At 44.7% G+C, this 21,192-nt stretch overlaps 1 protein-coding gene across 7 annotated transcripts in view; it reads right to left on the bottom strand.

The window, feature by feature from the left end:
• The window catches only part of LOC137503444 (uncharacterized), a 366,746-nt gene that overhangs the window by 128,023 nt on the left and 217,531 nt on the right, over positions 1-21,192 (bottom strand). For 5 of the 7 annotated variants that reach the window (XR_011019125.1, XR_011019124.1, XM_068231028.1 and 2 more), the window contains one exon: positions 5,485-5,847. The exons of the other annotated variants lie outside the window; for them this stretch is intronic. The gene's annotated coding sequence lies outside the window, so the exon portion shown is untranslated. Of the gene's footprint in view, positions 1-5,484; positions 5,848-21,192 lie in introns of those variants that run through there. 7 annotated transcript variants of the gene reach the window in all.

Here is a 21,192-nt window from a genome sequence, read left to right on the forward strand (position 1 = left end):
ATCCAAAACTTCTGGATAGTTATAGGCCAATATGCCTTACAAATGGCCTCTGTAAGCTATTTGAAAGGATGGTTAACCGGCGTCTTGTGTGGGCCATGGAAAGGGAGGGCCTCTTGTCTAACTACCAGTGTGGTTTTCGCTCTCATCGGTCTGCCACTGATCATCTGGTCAGACTGGAGAGCGCCATTCAGGAGGCCTTTCTCCGGAAGGAACACCTAGTCGCCGTGTTTTTTGACCTGGAAAAAGCTTACGATACTACCTGGCGATATGGGATTCCCTCCACTCTACACCAGTGGGGTTTTCGGGGAAATTTGCCAACGTTTATTGAGAACTTCATGTCCCTCCGTCTCTTTCGAGTCCGAGTAGGAAATGCATTTTCTCAATATTACGTTCAGGAAAATGGAGTACCTCAGGGATCGGTACTGAGTGTCACGCTGTTCGCAATCGCCATCAACGGCATAGTTGCCGCTGCTGGGCCCGCAGTCGTTCCATCGCTGTATGTAGACGACTTAGCTCTACAGTACAGCTCCGGAAGGGTGGCGTTTGCTGAGAGACAGCTACAGCAAGCTATTAACCGAGTCAACAGATGGGCCCTGCAACATGGTTTTCGATTTTCAGCAGCGAACACCTCAGGGGCTCTGAACTTTGGAGCGTGGGTTGGCGACCACGAGGCCCTAAGCTGAGTCCTGGCATTGCTTCCACTTACTTGTGCCAGGCTCCTCACTTTCATCTATCCTATCCGACCTCTCTTGGTTAACTCTTGTTCTTTTCCGACCCCGACGCTATTAGGTTTGCGAGGGCTAGGGAGTCTTTCATTTTCACGCCCTTCGTGGCCCTTGTCTTTCTTTGTCCGATACCTTCATTCTTCGAAGTGTCGGATCCCTTCCATTTTTCTCTCTGATTAGTGTTATATAGAGGATGGTTGCCTAGTTGTACTTCCTCTTAAAACAATAATCACCACCACGATCAGCAGCGAAAACCTCAGTTGTACACTTCTGTCGACGTCGGCCTGTGCATCCGGAACCAGAGCTCCGCTTGCGAAACAGTGTCTTACCAGTGGTTGACACCTGCAAATTCCTGGGTCTCCATTTTGATAAGAGACTTACGTGGCAGCCCCACATCCGTCAGTTAAAGGTTGCCTGCATGAAGAGACTTAACATGCTTAAGTTTCTCAGCGGCACTTCGTGGGGGGCTGACCGTGCGGTACTGCTACGATTTTACACGGCGACGGTCCTCTCCCGAATTGACTATGGAAGTGCGGCTTATGGCTCAGCATCAAAATCTACGCTGAGCCTTTTAGACAGTATTCACCATAGTGGAGTAAGGCTGGCAACGGGTGCTTTCCGTACTAGCCCCATTCCCAGCCTGCTCGCTGAAGCGGGAGGTCCACCTTTACGGATAAGGAGGCAGCAGTTACTCCTAACGTACGCTGCCAAAATTCGTGAAATGCCGCTACATCCAAGCTATCAATGCATCTATCGCACCCAATACCACCAGCGGTGCCAAGACCGGCCGAATGCCACACGTCCGGTTGGGTTTCGGATTGATAGCTTGTGTCATGATTTGAATATTGATATCGGTGGTTGTCTTGAACGAACTCTTAGCGAGGTACCTCCGTGGTTGGTTCCGCGACCGGATATACGTCTAGATCTACTCCGTGGACCCAAGGTGAACACGGATTCCTCCGTTCATCGGAGGTATTTCCAGGACTTTGTTCACCAATATCCGGCCGCGAGACTTATCTTCACGGATGGTTCTAAAATCGGAGATATGTTGGTTGCTCTTTTGTCATTGATGATATGAGTACGAAGGTCTCGCTCCCTAAAGTATGTAGCGTGTATACTGCAGAGCTTTACGCCATTTTACAGGCTCTGCAGTTTGCACTGCGTGACGAAAGAAACCACTTTCTGTTGTGTACCGATTCGTTAAGCTCTCTGCAGTCTATTGAAACCTGTTTCTCGCAACACCCTCTGGTGCAGCGGATACATGACCTTCTAGCCAGGTTAAGCGATGCTAGCACCAGAATTACTTTCGCGTGGCTTCCAAGCCACGTTGGGATTGCGGGAAACGAACTTGCGGATGAAGCAGCAAAGGAAGCTGCACTCTTACCTCCAAGACCCGTCAATGTCCCTGCTAAGGATATTTGTTCTCAGCTACGTCGAACCATCTTGGCGTTCTGGGAATCGGAGTGGCTAGATATCCGAACTCCCAACAAGCTGAGAGCAATTAAGAAGACAACTACCGTGTGGCGGTCCTCTTTCCGACCTTCACGGAGAGAGGCCATAGTACTGTGCAGGCTGAGGATAGGTCATTTACGATCCACGCACTCTTATCTCCTAAAGAGGGAAGACCCCCCAGTGTGTTCTTGTGGTGCCGAATTCACCATGGCCCACATCCTCACAGAGTGCGCCGATCTCTCTGGCCTAAGACGGAGCCTCGGCCTGCAGGAAACACTCGAACGCATACTAGCCGATGACGCGACTACTGCTGAACTCGTCATCCGCTTTATGTGCGACAGTGGACTGATCAAGGGTATGTAAATTACAAGTGTACTGTTACTCAGGGAACGTACGTTCCCTTTTGATACGTTAGTATTCCTTTCGGCCTAATACTATAATTGTTTTTTGTTTTATTTGTACTGCTTTTCCAAATTCCTTTGTTGAATAAATAATTTTGTTTTATATTTTAAATTTCTTTTCCACTTATTTGTTCAGAGAGGATGATTACCTCGTTGTACTTCCTCTTAAAACAAAAATCACCACCACCACCTTTGGCCGATATCTTCATTTTTCGAAGGGTCGGACCCCTTCCATTTTTTCTCTCTGATTAGTGTTATATAGAGAATGGCTGCCTAGTTGTACTTCCTCTTAAAACAATAATCACCACCAGTGCCACCACTGCCACCCTTTGAATTTATTGAAATAGAAGAGAGAGGTTCCGTTTCTTGGTCCCACGAGTACTCACGGAAATATGAGGTCGACCTCTTGCAGAGCCAAGGAGATTTTCCAGAGGCAAGGCTGTATACTCCAGAGGGCGCCCGGTATCTGGAGGGGGTCGCTAAGAACTACTCTCCCAGTAGCCATGCATCACCTCGCCGCGACCCGAAACTTTTGATTGGGGGAGGATGAAATCTCCGTACTAACCTAATTTTTTTTTTTTTTTAAATGTCTAACCTAATCTACCCGACGCAGAAAGGGTGGCCAGACAGGAAGAGGAATGAAATTAAAGATGGTGAGAATAGAAGGGTAGAAATAGTGATGAAGAATAAAGAAAACAGACACCTCTCATGCAACTCGGGGGACACCTTTTTAGTCTGGCCCTACACCGAGGCCTATCAAGCATGGGTAACCCTGAGCTGGCACAGCCCTCGGGATCAACAAGCACACAAGCCCCCACACCAACTTCAAGGTCATGGTGTCCCTAGAGGGGGAGCCACGTTGGGATTGCGGGAAATGAACTTGTGGATAAAGCTGCAAAGGGAGTGACCTATGAATGTACCTGCTAAAGAGATTTGTTCTCAGCTACGTCAAAACCATCTTGGCGTCCTGGCAATTGGAGTGGCTAGCTGTGCAAACTCCCAACAACCTGAGAGCAATTAAGAATACAAATACCGTGTGGCAGTCCTTTTTCCGACCTTCACGGAAAGTGGTCATTGCACTCTGTAGGCTGAGGATAGATCATGGACGATCTATGCACTGTTAGCTCCTAAAGAGGAAAGTCCCCACAGTGCATTCATGAGGTGCCAAATCCAGCGTGGCCCTCATCGTTACAGAGTACGGCGATCTCTCTGGTCTAAGGCGGAAACCCCCTGTGGGTGGGGGCAGTAGAATCCTGGCATTGCTTCCACTTACTTGTGCCAGGCTCCTCACTTTTATCTATCCTATCCGACCTCCCTTGGTCAACTCTTGTTCTTTTCCGACCCCGACGCTATTAGGTTTGCGAGGGCTAGGGAGTCTTTCATTTTCACGCCCTTCGTGGCCCTTGTCTTCCTTTGGCCGATACCTTCATTTTTCAGTGTCGGTTCCCTTCCACTTTTCCCTCTGATTAGTGTTATATAGAGGATGGTTGCCAAGTTGTACTTCCTCTTAAAACAATAATCACCACCACCACCGGGGCAGTAGAATAACACCCACGGTATCCCCTGCCTGTCGTAAGAGGCGACTAATAGGGGCCTCAAGGGCTCTGAACTTTGGAGCGTGGGTTGTCGACCACGGGGCCCTTAGCCGAGTCCTGGCATTTCTTCCACTTACCTGTCCCAGGCTCCTCACTTTCATCTATCCTATCCGACCTCTCTTGGTCAACTCTTGTTCTTTTCCGACCCCGACGCTATTAGGTTTGCGAGGGCTAGGGAGTCTTTCATTTTCATGCCCTTCGTGGCCCTTGTCTTCCTTTGGCCGATACCTTCATTTTTCGAAGTGTCGGACCCCTTCCATTTTTCTCTCTGATTGGTGTTATATAGAGGATGGTTGCCTAGTTGTACTTCCTCTTAAAACAATAATCACCACCAATCACCACCTGTTGGATCCCTTCCATTTTTCCCTCTGATTAGTGTTATATAGAGGATGGTTGCCTAGTTGTACTTCCTCTTAAAACAATAATCACCACCACCACCACCTCTAAGGTGGAACCTTGGCCTGTAGGATATACTCGAACGCATATTAGCCGATGACGCTACTACTGCCGATCTTGTCACCCACTTTAGGCCCCAGGGGCTCTGAACTTTGGAGCGTGGGTTAGCGACCACGGGGCCCTCAGCTGAGTCCTGGCATTGCTTCCACTTACTTGTGCCAGGCTCCTCAATTTCATCTATCCTATCCGACCTCTCTTGGTCAACTCTTGTTCTTTTCCAACCCCGACGCTATTAGGTTTGCGAGGGCTAGGGAGTCTTTCATTTTCACGCCCTTCGTGGCCCTTGTCTTCCTTTGGCCGATATCTTCATTTTTCGAAGTGTCGGACCCCTTCCATATTTTCCCTCTGATTAGTGTTATATAGAGGATGGTTGCCCAGTTGTACTTCCTCTTAAAACAATAATCACCACCACCACCACCTCACCCACTTTATGTGCGACAGTTGATAGATCAAGTGTATGTAAATTACAAGTGTACTGTTACTCAGGGAATGCTTGTTCCCTTTTGATTCGTTAGTAAGCTTTTGGCTTAATTCTATAATTTTATCTTATTTTGTACTTCGTTTCCAAATTCCTTAGTTGAATATAAATTTTGCTCTTTTAAACTCCTTTTCCACTTCTTTTGTTTAGAGACGATGATTACCTAGTTGTACTTCCTCTTAAAACAAAATTCACCACAGAAACTACAATGTACAGTTCCAGGATTTGAAACATTACGTTTTGAGCATTTCTTAGCAACATTGTAGTATTGAATACAAATTTTTGTAAAATATAAAACTTAAGTTTACACCTATTCATTCACAGTAGTCATAATAAGTGATATTCCATTGCAACACATAACAAGATTCTTTATTTAAACAGGCATTTGAGGAACATGTTTTCAGTTTTGGGTGATGAAGTGTCCTTTGGCATACTGGAAGGCATTGATTTTTATCATGATACAAACTGTATCTAATTAGCATTCTGAAAAGGCATATATTCAATAATCATACATGAAAACATAGGCAGTCTTTAAAGTGATTGATGGAATAGGACGTTTTTATGCATACGCAAGTAACATCTTTATAATTCCAGGTGAAATGCTGAACAAATCTTCTCGGGATCGTGAAGGTAGATGGTCCATAAGCTGGTGTAATGTGATAACTCAGTTTTGTATTTAACAAGTAGGTCCTCATGTTCAGGAACCAAGTATGTGTTGTACGTGGGAACGATAGTTATATCTGAAAGCAGATAAAAGCATTTTACAGACACAAACCCACAAAAATACAAAGGAAAGTTTTATCTATTTAAAAGTACTAGAGCACTGTAATCCAGAGATGCCCATATGATGACTGTGGTCTACCTTTAAGCTAGCAAGCTAGCAAGCCATGATAGGCGAAGTCTGCACATGAAATCTGTCAAGCGAATCATTTAGTTTCCAAATCAGATAAGTCGAAAACACAATATTTTTCAGGAGGCATATAAAACACTCTAGCTCTACTGCATTAAAGAAACTATGGCAAGTGTTTTGCTCAAGATAAGAATACACATTTATACAGAAACAAATGATAATTAGTTTAGAGTCTTGTAAATAATTGAGAATTTATTTTGGATGTATCTGGTTTAGAAACATGCTGCATGGATGTATCCCATTTTGAAATATTTCCTAATAATTACCAATGTCTAAACATATATAAACTCCCGTGTGGGTGGGGGCGGTAGAATAACACCCACGGGATCCCCTGCCTGTCGTAAGAGGCGACTAAAAGGGGCCCCAGGGGCTCTGAACTTTGGAGCGTGGGTTGGCGGCCACGGGGCCCTCAGCTGAGTCCTGGCATTGCTTCCACTTACTTATGCCAGGCTCCTCACTTTCATCTATCCTATCCGACCTCCCTTGGTCAACTCTTGTTCTTTTCTGACCCCGACGCTATTACGTTTGCAAGGGCTAGGGAGTCTTTCATTTTCATGCCCTTCGTGGCCCTTGTCTTTCTTTGACCGATATCTTCATTTTTCGAAGTGTCGGATCCCTTCCCTTTTTCCCTCTGATTAGTGTTATATAGAGGATGGTTGCCTAGTTGTACTTCCTCTTAAAACAATAATCACCACCACTCCCAAGGGTTCTGAACATTGGAGAGTGGGTTGGCGACCACGGGGCCGACCTCCCTTGGTCAACTCTTGTTCTTTTCTGACCCCGACGCTATTACGTTTGCAAGGGCTAGGGAGTCTTTCATTTTCATGCCCTTCGTGGCCCTTGTCTTCCTTTGGCCGATATCTTCATTTTTCGAAGTGTCGGATCCCTTCCATTTTTTCCCTCTGATTAGTGTTATATAGAGGATGGTTGCCTAGTTGTACTTCTCTTAAAACAATAATCACCACCACCTGAACCCCTTCCGTTCTTTCTCTCTGCTTAGTGATATATAGAGGATGGTTGCCTAGTTGTACTTCCTCTTTAAACAATAACCACAACCACCACCACCACCACTTAGGTCTCTAATATCAGAGGTGGTTTGTGTCATTTCATTTAGTCATGGTTCAGCTGCTTTGTTATATGTCAATGAACTAGTTGTAAAGTCCTATTATGGTGTAAAACATGGGGTGTGATATGGAGAAATATCATCTGATTTATGTCCAGTAGACCAGAGGGAATGTGTAGCCAAGTGGATCATTTTCAGTTTAAATGTGGTATCAGCACAGCAATTATCTATGAATATTGAAATATGAATTAGTCAAGGAAGTGTGTGAATGTGTAAACATGTGAAGTATATAGTATGGGTGGATCATCTCATTGCTGCATTGGATTCCTCCTGTGTGCTATCTGACTTTCTTAGATCCTTGTGTGGCATGTGGTTGGTGGGGATAGAAGGGAGGGTGGGTGGGGTTGCATTCGGTTGTAAGGGAGGGGGTGTGTGTGTTAAAGGGACCCAAAAACAATGCAACAGTGCTCAACTATATCTAACTGTCAAACATCATCCCCAATCACATGAATAGAACCAGCTTTTGGGTGGTTAGGCCATGTGCATTTTGCAGAGTTTCGCCCAGACGTGCCATTTGGGCTCATCAGCTGGATTGGCATGCCCCTCCAGGACTCTGCTTAGCAGTAGCAGACCAAGCGCATCATCATCATCATCATCATCATCAAGGAGGTGATTTCATTCCTGCCACGGAGTGGCCATCGAGTAGGAAATAGAAAGAGAGAACAAAACACACAGAACGTATGTATCGTACATACATAAAAGAGTACGTTAGGTGGGCGTAAGGGCACGGTCACAACAAGTCGGGGCCCAGGGGGGGCCCGCAGAGCACCCTGCAAAAGCAAACCCCCACAAATACCAGAGGGAGAAGGAGAGCGCTTTATTTACAATGACGGGATGTATCTCGGGCGCGCGTTTCGGAAAAGTGATACAGAGAATTACATAAGCAAAATACATAGATTAAGTGTGAACAAAGTTAGAGGTCGGTAGGAAGGGTGAGGAAGGGGTCGGGTAGTGTTGGAGAAGAAGGTAATAGAGGGTAGTGGTAATGTTCGTGATAGAAGTAGTAAGTAAGCGGAGAAGGTCGAACGTGGGAATCGGCGAAGTGAAGAAATTTGGTTGGAAGGCGGGAAGAGTGACATGTGGCGTTCACACCTCAGGGGCTCTGAACTTTGGAGCGTGGGTTGGCGTCCACGAGGCCCTAAGCTGAGTCCTGGCATTGCTTCCACTTACTTGTGCCAGGCTCCTCACCTTCATCTATCCTATCTGACCTCTCTTGGTCAACTCTTGTTCTTTTCCGACCCCGACGCTATTAGGTTTGCGAGGGCTAGGGAGTCTTTCATTTTCACGCCCTTCGTGGCCCTTCTCTTATTTTGGTCGATATCTTCATTTTTCGAACTATCGGACCCCTTCTTGTTTTCCCCTCTGATTAGTGTTATATAGAGGATGGTTGCCTAGTTGTACTTCCTCTTAAAACAATATTCACCACCACCACTGACATGTGGCGACGGTGGGGTGGGTAGCGGAGGGGGTGGAGGAGGAGAGGGTGGAAGACGGGAGGATCACTCAAGCCGTGGCGGGGAGCGAGAGTGCTCCACACGATGGGTTCGCCCTCGAAAACGCGACGCCGTTGGTGGTAAGATGGTCTACGTCGGCAAGTGAGGCGAGGCGAAGGTGAACCATGAAGGTCGGGCCATCGTTGCTGAAGATCCGAAACACCCGACGGACAGGGACGCCTGTCTGGTGCAGTTCGTGCAGGATATCTTCTTCGGGGACAGCAGGGTCTATCCCACGGATGACACAGCTTGGTGTTGAAAACGGGTGATGAACTGGTGAGGTAGAAGCTGCACGGCCTTCGGAGACGGGCGGAGCTGCGACGATATCATCCAGGAGGTTAACAGGGGGCAGTGGGGGATAGGTGACAGTCGTAGCTGTGGAAGGAGTGGATGTGGACATGATAGGGGACGAATGACTAAATGTAAGAGGGGTGATAGAGAAAGAAGGGGAACAATGGATAGAAGTGGTGACGGTGGTGGTGGGAGTGGTGGTTATGGTGATGGTAGTGACCGGAGTAGTAGCTGAGGGAATGACTGGAAGAGGGAAAGCAGGGTCAGAGGCCAATTGTTGTAAAATATGTGGAGGAGTAGGGGCAAGTTGATGAGTGGAAGCAAATAAGAAAAGGGAACCGACGGAGAGGAGGTGCGTCGCTTCGCTTGCAGTATGAAGAAAAGCCACTACATCTGGAGAAGGCTGGCCGGACGAAGCATCTTGGAGGCGAACTACCAGTTGAATACCGACGCCAACTGCAGCAAGAAACTGGCGAATGTCAGAAGGAGTATGAGCAGTGTCCACATTTTTTATGAGAAAAGAAGAAGACATCGTGGTGAGGGAAGGCGACAGCCAACGAGGCATCTGCCCATTTGATTATTCTTGGGCCGACTGAGCAAGAGCCGAGAAGAGCGCCACCCAGTCGAAAAAATGTGTGGACATGCCTAGTAGTTGACCAAGCGCATGGTCCCGCCGTGTTAGCAAATAGAGATTGCTAACCTGCTAAAGGAGAAGTAAATTCTCCATTTCCAAAAAATATTACTCCCCATGGAGTTAGAATATCAAAAATGGCTTTCACGGCCGCAGATCTTACAATTACATGAATAGAACCAGCTATTGGGTGGTTAGGCCGTGTGCATTTTGCAGAGTTTCGCCCAGACGTGCCATTTGGGCTCATCCCCAATTGTCCCCCTGTGGGTTCCCCCTGTGGGTGGGGGCGGTAGAATAACATCCACGGTATCCTCTGCCTGTCGTAAGAGGCGACTAAAAGGGGCCCCAGGGGCTCTGGACTTTGGAGCGTGGGTTGGCGACCACAGGGCCCTCAGCTGAGTCCTGGCATTGCTTCCACTTACTTGTGCCGGGCTCCTCACTTTCATCTGTCCTATCCGACCTCTCTTGGTCAACTCTTGTTCTTTTCCGACCCCGACGCTATTAGGTTTGCGAGGGCTAGGGAGTCTGTCATTTTCACGCCCTTCGTGGCCCTTGTCTTCCTTGGGCCGATATCTTCATTTTTCAAAGTGTCTGACCCCTTCCATTTTTCCCTCTGATTAGTGTTATATAGAGGATGGTTGCCTACTTGTACTTCCTCTTAAAACAATAACCACCACCACCACCGTGTCATCCTCCACATTCAGCAACTGTTTCCACAAACCTGGTACCTTACTAGAAGAGGCTGCCTCTAATGATGATTATGGGGACGAAGTTTTGTCTGGCAATGAACGAATGCTACCGGAGGGTGTAGAATTCAATACTTTTGTGAATTTCGATGACAATCTGGCTGTATGTGATGGACCAGCTACAAGGGAGATAATGACTTAAAACTCGACACCTGAAATGAGTGAAGTGTTAAGTGCAATCGAAGTGTGTAGGCGTTACATCAGTGCGAAAAGTTGTAGTGAAAATGCTTTGAATTCATTCCTAAGTTTGCTAAACGAGGTTTATACTCTTAATGCAAGAAAAATGAAACAAGCCAAACTATCTGATTTCTTTAAGGCTGGGCCAAGTTCAAATTAATATTTTCTGTCTTAATGTATTTATTATTTGCAAGGATTTACACATGGTTTTTTCAGTGAATATGTGATGTATTGCGTAAGTCTGATTTCTGAGTAATTCTGAGTTACAAGTAGTTTTTCCTCTTCCCCTTGATATACGTATAAGTCAGGTTCAACGGTACATCTTATTATGTTCAATACTAATTTGATTTCAAGGTTAACGTATAAGGCTGATCATGACCCCAACTTGGGTTGAAACTAGTCCCATATCGATGTATGTAAATAATAAAGTGATTTAATAAACAATTTTATATTGACTAGGTGGATCTAACCCCATAAAACAGTCATCATTATGGCACATGAAACTTATCTACTTTGATAACATATTTCATTTTAGTACCTACCTAATTCTTAATCCTCCCAGGTTTTCTTCGCTTCAAGTAGAACATTGAAGAAGTCTCGGTTGTGTTCTGTTCCTCTGAAGATGTAGTGTCGTGCTCGTACTTTCTTGAAGAATTCCACTGTGGTATAATATAAATAAACGCTGTGTGTGGGGGCGGTAGAATAACGCCCATGGAATCTAATGCCTTTCATTACAGGTGACTAAAAGGGGCCCCAGGACCTCTCAACTTGGGAGCGTAGAATGGCGAACACGGAGCATTAAGCTGAGTCCTGGAATTGATTCCATTTACTTGTGCCAGGCTCCTCACTTCCATCTACCCTATCAGACCTCCCTTGGTCAACTCTTGTTCTTTTCTGACCTGGATGGTAATAGAGCACTTGAGGCCTAGGGAGTATTTCATTTTCACGCCCTTCGTGGACCGTATCTTCCTTTGGCCGATATCTTCATTTTTCAAAGTGTCAGATCCCTTCCATTTTTTCTTTCTGATTAGTAGGCCCTATTGTATAGAAGATGGTTGCCTAGTTGTACCTCCTCTTAAAACCTTTAACACCACCACCAGCACCACTCTTCTCATTTTCGTGAAAGTCGTCTCTTTCCTATTAAAAATCATTCCTCCAACCATCTCTTCATCATCAGTAGACTGAATTTCTTGGTCTTCCCCCTATGGGTGGGGGCAGTAGGATAACACCCGCAGTATTCTCTGCTGGTTGTAAGAGGCGACTAAAAGGGGCCCCAGGGGTTCTGAACATTGGAGCCGGAGTTGGCGACCACGGGGCCCTTAGCTCAGTCCTGGCATTGCTTCCACTAACTTGTGCCAGGCTCCTCACTTTCATCTATCCTATCTGACCTCCTTTAATCAACTCTTGTTCTTTTCTGACCCCGATGCTATTAGGTTTGCGAGGGCTAGGGTGTCCTTCATTTTTCTTCCTTTTGCTGATTTTTTCATTTTTCGAAGTGTCGTGTTCCTTCCATTCTTTCCCTCTGATTAGTGTTATATAGATGATGGTTGTCTAGTTTAAACAATAATCACCACCACGTGTTGTTATAGGCTCCATTCTCATCGCATGCCCCTACAACTGTAGTCTGGATGTACTGATTCCGTCTAAAAGGGATGTCTTTATTCCGGCTTCTTTCCTCACCTTCTCATTTGTCCATCTTAGTCTTCTGGATGGTGGATCTAAGAAATTTCATCTCTGAAGCTTGCAGTCTTGATGAATCTCTTTTTGTTAGGGTGCACGCTTCAATACCATAGGTCAATATTTGTATGAAATAGCTGTTAAGCATCATCAGTTTGGCCAGTTTTGGAATCATGTCGTCCCATGAAAGTATTCTTACTTGTTGGTAGAATTCTAATCCCTTTCGCATCCTGTTTGTAATTTCCCTTCTGACCAAATTATCATTGGAGATTACACTTCCAAGGTAAGGAAAACTATCCACATACTCTAGCTGGTAGCAACCTAGTTTTACACTTGCTGGGCGCCCAACTCTGTTGACTGTCATCACCACTGTCTTGGTCTCGCTGATGTTGAGGTTAAATTTCTGGAGCAGGAATTTCCATACGTTGAGTCTGGTCTGTACTTCCTCCTTTGCTTCACCCCAAATCATTATATCATCAGCAAAGGCCACTGCATTCAGTTCACCTAACTTTCCCTTGGTGTTCTTCATTATATTGTCCATAACAGTGATGAACAGTCGCGGGGACAGTGCACTTACTTGCTGAACTCCACCCATGATGACCGACCTTCTCCAATTTGTACACAGCAAGTACAGTCTTTGTACAACATCTGAATTTTCCTTACCAGTCCCTCAGGCACGTTTCTTTTCCTCAGGCACTCTCAGATCTTATCTCTTATAACACTATCATAGGCCTTTTCTATACCCAGGAACACAATGACCAGGTTCTTGCCTTTCTCCCAATACCTTTCCCCCAGGGGCTCTGAACTTTGGAGCGTGGGTTGGCGACCACGGGGCCCTTAGCTGAGTCCTGGCATTGCTTCCACTTACTTGTGCCAGGCTCCTCACTTTCATCTATCCTATCCGACCTCCCTTGGTCAACTCTTGTTCTTTTCCGACCACGACGCTATTAGGTTTGCGAGGGCTAGGGAGTCTTTCATTTTCACGCCCTTCGTGGCCCTTTTCTTCCTATGGCCGATATCTTCATATTTCGAAGTGTCGGATCCCTTCCATTTTTCCCTCTGATTAGTGTTAAATAGAGGATGGTTGCCTAGTTGTACTTCCTCTTAAAACAATAATCACCACCACCCAATACCTTTCCATGAGCATGCAGGTGCTAAAAATTAGATCTACTATTGATCAGTTACATTTGAATGCATATTGCACTTCCTCTAACTGTGGTTCATTGATGTTTGTCAATCTGCTTTCTATGATCTCTAGAATATTTAGCCCATTATTATTCCTTTATAACTGGTGGGTTTCTGTCTGCTGCCTTTCTTAAATGGGGGAATTATAATGCCCTTTCTCCAATCTGCAGGTATTTTATTGTTTGTCCATACAGCATTTAGTACTCTGTGCAGCCACTATATGCCCTGGATGCCTGCTGTCTTTATCATGTCTGTATTCACTTCATCTGCACCTGAAGATTTTCCTGTAGGCATAGATTTATAGGCTGTCTCAGTTTCTGTCTAGGTGATGGGGAGTTCCTCATTTTAGGCTTGAATTTCCGGTTCTGTATTTTGTTCTTCAACTGGTCTATTCAGTATATGGTCAAAATGGTTCTTCAGGACTTTTCTCATGTCACTTTCTGTCTTAATCAGATTTCCATTTTCATCTTCAAGTGTCTTTATGCTATTCATTGGTTTCCTTTTACCTCTGATAACACTATACAGTAGTTTCTCATTACCTCTGCTGTCTTCCTTCAGTTTCTGAGTGAATATATTCCATGCCTTGGTCTTTTCTTCTGTAACTGTTCTTTTAATGTCCAGTTTCTTGTTTCGGTATAATTGTTTGAGTTTTCTTATCTTGGCTTTGTCTCTAGTAAGATCCGGTTTATTTTTCTCCTGATTCCTTTCTTTCTGCAAGAAATTTCTTTCCCTGACTGCTGCTTTCACTATTTCATTCCACCAGGTGTTTCCTTCTCCCTTGTTTTCATGCTTGTCTTTCCACAAACTTCATTTGCTTCCTTAAACAATGTGTCCACTCTGCCTCTCCATTTTTCCTTTCATCTCTTGGTAACAGGGTTTTTATCTGGTTCTGGTACTCAGGTTTCCTATATGTTTTCTGGAGTTCTCATACTTTGATTTTTGGCATTTTCCTGTTCTGTAATTTTGTCATATAGAAGTTTCTCAGGTCCACTACTAATAGATGGTGGTCACTATCAAGACTATCGCTGGGTATTACTCTGACATCTGTTACCATTCTGCTCCTTTCTTCACCTGAGATGACATAATCAATTACAGTCTTTTGTAGTCCATCCCAGCTGTATCATGTCTTCTTATGGCTCTGTCTCTTCTTGAACCAACTATTTTCCACCACCAACTTATTCCTCATACAGAAGTCAAGGAGATGTTCACCTTCTATATTTCTTCCACCATATTTATGAGGTCCCATTACGTTCTCATATCCTGTTCTATTTGTTGCAGTCTGTGCATTCAGATCTCCTATAATGATTACTCTCTCTTTACTAATAATTTTATCCAAATCATCAAGAAACTAGTTCTTATCCTCTTGACAACATCCAGTTTGAGGTGCATACACCTGCTCCAGAGGTAGCTTTTCTTTCCCTACACACACAGTCTCCTTTATTATTCTGCCACAACATACTGAATGTCAGCGACTCCTTCTAGATGCCCCAGGGGCTCTGAACTTTGGAGCGTGGGTTGGCGAACACGGGGCCCTCAGCTGAGTCCTGGCATTGCTTCCACTTACTTGTGCCAGGCTCCTCACTTTCATCTATCCTATCCGACCTCTCTTGGTCAACTCTTGTTCTTTTCCGACTCCGACGCTATTAGGTTTGCGAGGGCTAGGGAGTCTTTCATTTTCACGCCCTTCGTGGCCCTTGTCTTCCTTTGGCTGATATCTTCATTTTTCGAAGTGTCGGATCCCTTCTATATTTTCCGTCTGATTAGTGTTATATAGAGGATGGTTGCCTAGTTGTACTTCCTCTTAAAACAATAATCACCACCACCACCACCTCCTTCTAGATCTTTACTTATGATGAAAACACCATTCCTCATCTCTTTGTCATTTCCATGCCAATACAATGCATACTGTTTTCCTGATGTCTTAATTCCTTTCCCTCTCTATTTAGCTTCACTCAGCCCAGTATCATTAATTTCCTCCTGTACATGAGGTCCACTAGTTCTTCATTCATTCATGATGAAATACTAAGAGGTGAATATAAAACCTGTTTGTGTGGGTGTCATTTTACCAGTGTCTAAGTTTTCCCTTTCTGGTCCATTAGGTCCCTTCAGTTCTTCAGTCTCAGGAGATTGATCCCCCTGTGGGTGGGGGCAGTAGAATAACACCCATGGTATCCCCTGCCTGTCGTAAGAGGCAACTAAAAAGGGCCCCTGGGGCTCTGAATTTTGGAGCATGGGTTGGCAACCACGGGCCCATAGCTGTGTCCTGGTATTGCTTCCACTTACTTGTGCCAGGCTCCTTACTTTCATCTATGCTATCCGACCTCCCTTGGTCAACTCTTGTTCTTTTCCGACTCCGAAGCTATTAGGTTTGCGAGGGCTAGGGAGTCTTTCATTTTCACGCCCTTCGAAGCCAATGCCTTCCTTTGGCCGAAATCATTTTTTGAAGTGTGGGATCCCTTCCATTTTTTCCCTCTGACTAGTGTTATATAGAGGATGGTTGCCTAGTTGTACTTCCTCGTAAAACAATTATTACCACGACCATCAACGTACTTTCAACTACATTATCTGCCCTCCATTGGTCAACTCATGTTCTTTTCTGACCCCGACGCTATTAGGTTTGCGAGGGCTAGGGAGTCTTTCATTTTCACGCCCTTCGTGGCCCTTGTCTTCCTTTGGCCGATATCTTCATTTTTCGAAGTGTCGGACCCCTTCCGATTTTTCTCTCTGATTAGTGTTATATAGAGGATGGTTGCCTAGTTGTACTTCCTCTTAAAACAGTAATCACGACCACCACCTTCCTCCTTTTCCTTACTGTTATCAAGTTTCTCCTTTTCTAACAAGGTCCTCCAGACTCTTCTTCTTCAAATTTAACAGGCTAATCATCTAATAGTTACATCAACTTTGGTTGAAGTAATATGGTATCCTCCTGTTTGGTTTTGAGATGTTCTTCCACTTAAGTAGATTTTTCCTTGTTATTGTTAACAGATTATGATTCTTTTACTTTTAAGGGTTTTATCATCTCTATTTTTAACAGGTTCTTTTCTTCTTCTCCATCTCTCCCACTGTTGCTTGATGCAGTTCAACAAGTTGTTTATCCTCAATAACCTCCTCCTTCTTTAGTGTAGGTCTCTTCTTATTTTCCATTCTGTGGCTGTTTTAAGGATTTGTGATCATGGAACTGAACTTCCTCTTCTTTTTTAGTGAAGTATTCTGCATCACTTTCTCTTCTGGAGTAGTCTCACTTCCTTGAATATTCAGTATCCTGTTCAACATGAACTTCATGAGTTTCTTTTCACTAATTTCTACTGATATTTTACCCTCAGTCAACAACATAAGCTCAGTTTTTTTAATTTTTCTGGCTCCTCTGTGGAAACATTTGGAAGTCGCTTCTAATACATCAAACTTCTTGAATTTAGTGTCTAATATTTATCTGCCCAATTTGGTAATATTTTCACTTTCTTCTCCTTTGTTTCTTCTTCCCTTTATTCTTACTCATCCTGTTTATCCTTTTCTTCTGTTTCAGTTACTTGTTTCTTCTATTATCAGACTTTGATTGTGCTAACAGTTCTTGAAAATCAGGTACTTTTTCTGCAACACAAGGAGCCTCTTCTACTGCACCTAGTATGATGTCTGTAATTTTGCTTTCTTTTTCTTCTGGAACAGCTCTCACTTTGGTAATTTCCATTTCTATTAGCTCTTCTCCCTTTATTTCTGTGAACCTTTTTTTTTTTTTTTTTTTTTTGCAGTATACTCTACTTCTTCCTTTTTTAAATCTTTGTCTCTCTCTTCCTGCTTTATTGGCATCCAGGTGAGGGAATTAAGGCTTCTTCCAAGATGGGTGCCGCTGAGACAACCAAATGACCACAGACCACAAAAGCAGCAGCCATTCCAGAAGCAAACTTCACTGCGATTACACAAACTAAGCCAGCTACTGCTCTTATGAGTACTCCAGTAAAGCCAAAAATTGATAAATTTACATGTAAACAAGAACCAACAAAACCGAAGATTGAAATGATTAAATCATTGTAGAGAAAAAAGACTAGTGTAAAACATGAACGGAGATAATCAAAACCAAAGTGAAACACAAAGCTAAAACTGAAACAAAGAACAAGCCCTCTTGATCACGCAAGAGGAAATATGCTCTGAGCACTGGATAATCTTCTCCAAAACCAAAGAGACATAGAAAAGTTAATAAAACTGAAACAATGAAGGCAACACCAGCTAAAAGTATATAATTGGTTTGCCGTTGAAAATCATAATTTTTCCAGCATTGTTTGCTAGCATTTTGCCCCAGTGTGCCAGTTTGGGCTCATCAGTTGGTAACTAGCACACCTACCATGATTTATAGTTAGTGCATATAGTGGAGGGCACTGCATAGGCACCTGGAGATGCAGGCAGTGCCAATGCATTATGAGAGAGTTGGTTTCTTTTAAAGAAATTGGTGCCTGTTAGGCCATCAGATGATATAGATTTCAATTTCCATAGGAAACAAAGTATTTGTTTCGGATGAGTAAATTTATAATTCAAATGTAATTGGTCTGTAATTGGAAATTAAAATTCTTTGTGTTAACTCAATCTTGAGTGCCAGCGTTTCACCCCAGTGTGCTAATTTGGGCTTAACTATTGGTAATTAGCACCCTACCAAGACGCATAGCACTGAGAATTTACCAGTTCACAGTTTGCACGCAGTGTCACAATCCTGTGTGATGTAAGCAGTATGTTCACTCCCAACAGCCTTCGTTCACTGTTCCTTGCCGATCCCACGTCGAAACCTCGCATGCTGCACGAGACTCAACGATCTCTTCACAGCAGCTGGACCGAGATACCCAGCTCCTTGATGACAGACAGACAGAACGAACACTCAGTTCCAAGGACAGAACATTTGCGGAGACTGGCTCACAGACTGCCTCTTCAACTCAGAGCAACTTCAACTCGAACTGTCACTGTCGACAACGGTACTCCTCAATGGAGCTCACCCTCGAACTGAAATGACTGCACTCGCTCAGTACTCCACAGTTGCTCTCCTCAACAGCACTTACTCTCAGAGTGAACTGATTGCAATGTTGCACATTCACTGTCCATTCACACGCAGCAGGGAACTGAGCGCTAAGTGCTGTGTGTGAATGGACGGTGAATGCGGAACAGTACAGTCAGCTCAGTCTGAGAGTGTAGGAGCGCCACTGTGGAGCACTGAGGTAGTGTAGTCAGTTCAGTCTGAGAGTGTAGGAGTGCCGCTGTGGACAATGACAGTTCGAGTTGGAGTCACTTTGAGTTGAGGAGGCAGTCTATGTGTCAATCTCTGTGAGTGTTCTGTCCGTAGAGTCGAGTGTTCGTTCTGTCTGGCTGTCATCGAGAAGTTGGTTCTCTCGCTCCAGCTGCTGTGAAGTGAACGTTGCCTCTCAAGCAGCATGGCAGGATTTGACATGGGAATGGCAAGAAACTGTCAATGAAGACTACTGGGAGTGAACTGATCATGTACATCATACAGGATTGTAAGACTGATACATGCAAACTGTGAACTTAGCGGCCAAGAAAGACAAAAAATTTAGTGTATAACTGAGAATTTTGAAAAAACACAAGAATTTAGAATATCACTTAGAATTTTGAAAAAAACTAGAATTTAGATAATCACTGAGAATTTTGAAAAACACAGAGAATTTTGAAATCACTGAGAATTTGGAAAAACTAGAATTTTGAAAATCACAGAGAATTTTGAAATCACTGAGAATTTGGAAAAACTAGAATTTAGAAATTCACTGAAAATTTGGAAAACTGAAATTTAGAAAAAAAAATCTCATAGGAGCAGTAACGAAATTTTTTGTGTAGATCTGGAAAGAAAGAAAGAAAGACACATGAGATTTTTAAAAGTTCCATTATGAATTATTTATTTGTCTTATGGGCCTTTGCAGAGGCCTTATGAAGGTCATTTGATTTGATCCCCATGAACAACCTCCACATCTGTGAGTATGGGGCCCATAAGGAGGATGAAATCTAATGATAAATTTAGCACAAACAGCCCATGCCTGAGCCATACAGTTTAACCAAAGAAGGTAAAATCCCTGACAAAGATGTGGTTGAATATACCCATGGTATTTCCTGCCTGACATAAAGGGTGAATAAAAGGGGCTTTCAACTTCAGAGTGTGGGTAGGGGTGGTTGAACATACCCATGGTATTCCTCGCTTGTCATAAAGGGTGAACAAAAAGGGGTTCTAGGGGCTCTCAAATTGTCCCCTGTAAGTGGGGGTAGTAGAATATACCACAGCACCCCTGCCTCTTATAAAGTGAATAAAAGAGGCCCCAGGATTCTCAACCCCCTGTGGGTGGGGCGGTAGAATAACACCCACAGTATCCCCTGCCTTTTGTACGAGGTGAATAAAGGGGGCCCCAGGGGCTCTGAACTTTGGAGCGTGGGTTGGTGACCACGGGGCCCTCAGCTGAGTGCTGGCATTGCTTCCACTTACTTGTGCCAGTCTCCTCACTTTCGTCTATCCTATCCGACCTCTCTTGGTCAACTCTTGTTCTTTTCTTCCCCTGTGGGTAGGGGCGGTAGAATAACACCCACGGTATCCCCTGCCTGTCGTAAGAGGCGACTAAAAGGGGCCCCAGGGGCTCTGAACTTTGGAGCGTGGGTTGGCGACCACGGGGCCCTTAGCTGAGTCCTGGCATTGCTTCCACTTACTTGTGCCAGGCTCCTCACTTTCATCTATCCTATCCGACCTCCCTTGGTCAACTCTTGTTCTTTTCCGACCCCGACGCTATTAGGTTTGCGAGGGCTAGGGAGTCTTTAATTTTCACGCCCTTCGCGGCCCTTGTCTTCCTTTGGCCGATATCTTCATTTTTCGAAGTGTCGGGCCCCTTCCATTTTTCCCTCTGATTAGTGTTATAAAGAGGATGGTTGCCTAGTTGTACTTCCTCTTAAAACAATAATCACCACCACCACCTCTTGTTCTTTTCCGACCCCGACGCTATTAGGTTTGCGAGGGCTAGGGAGTCTTTCATTTTCACGCCCTTCGTGGCCCTTGTCTTTCTTTGACCGATATCTTCATTTTTCGAAGTGTCGAATCCCTTCCATTTTTCCCTCTGATTAGTGTTATATAGAGGATGGTTGCCTAGTTGTACTTCCTCTTAAAACAATAATCACCACCACCACCACCCCAGGGGCTCTGAACTTTGGAGCGTGGGTTGGCAACCACGGGGCCCTTAGCTGAGTCCAGACATTGCTTCCAATTATTTGTGCCAGGCTCCTCACTTTCCTCTATCCTATCTGATCCCCCTGTGGGTGGGGGCGGTAGAATAACACCCACGGTATCCCCTGCCTGTCGTAAGAGGCGAATAAAAGGGGCCTCAGGGGCCCTGAACTTTGGGGGCGTGTGTTGGCGACCACGGGGCCCTCAGCTGAGTCCTGGGATTGCTTCCACTTACTTGTGCCAGACTCCTCACTTTCACCTCCCTGTGGGTGGGGGCGGTAGAATAACACCCACGGTATCTCCTGCCTGTCGTAAGAGGCGACTAAAAGGGGCCCCAGGGGCTCTGAACTTTGGAGCGTGGGTTGGCGACCACGGGGCCCTCAGCTGAGTCCTGGCATTGCTTCCACTTACTTGTGCCAGGCTCCTCACTTTCATCTATCCTATCTGACCTTCCTTGGTCACCTCTTGTTCTTTTCCGACCCCGACGCTATTAGGTTTGCGAGGGCTAGGGAGTCTTTCATTTTCACGCCCTTCGTGGCCCGTGTCTTCCTTTGGCCGATATCTTCATTTTTCGAAGTGTCGGATCCCTTCCATTTTTATTTCTGATTAGTGTTATATAGAGGATGGTTGCCCAGTTGTACTTCCTCTTAAAACAATAATCAC

Source organism: Anabrus simplex, unplaced genomic scaffold, assembly GCF_040414725.1.
Source record: "Anabrus simplex isolate iqAnaSimp1 unplaced genomic scaffold, ASM4041472v1 ctg00000124.1, whole genome shotgun sequence".
In the NCBI taxonomy this organism is placed as follows: Eukaryota; Metazoa; Arthropoda; class Insecta; order Orthoptera; family Tettigoniidae; genus Anabrus; species Anabrus simplex.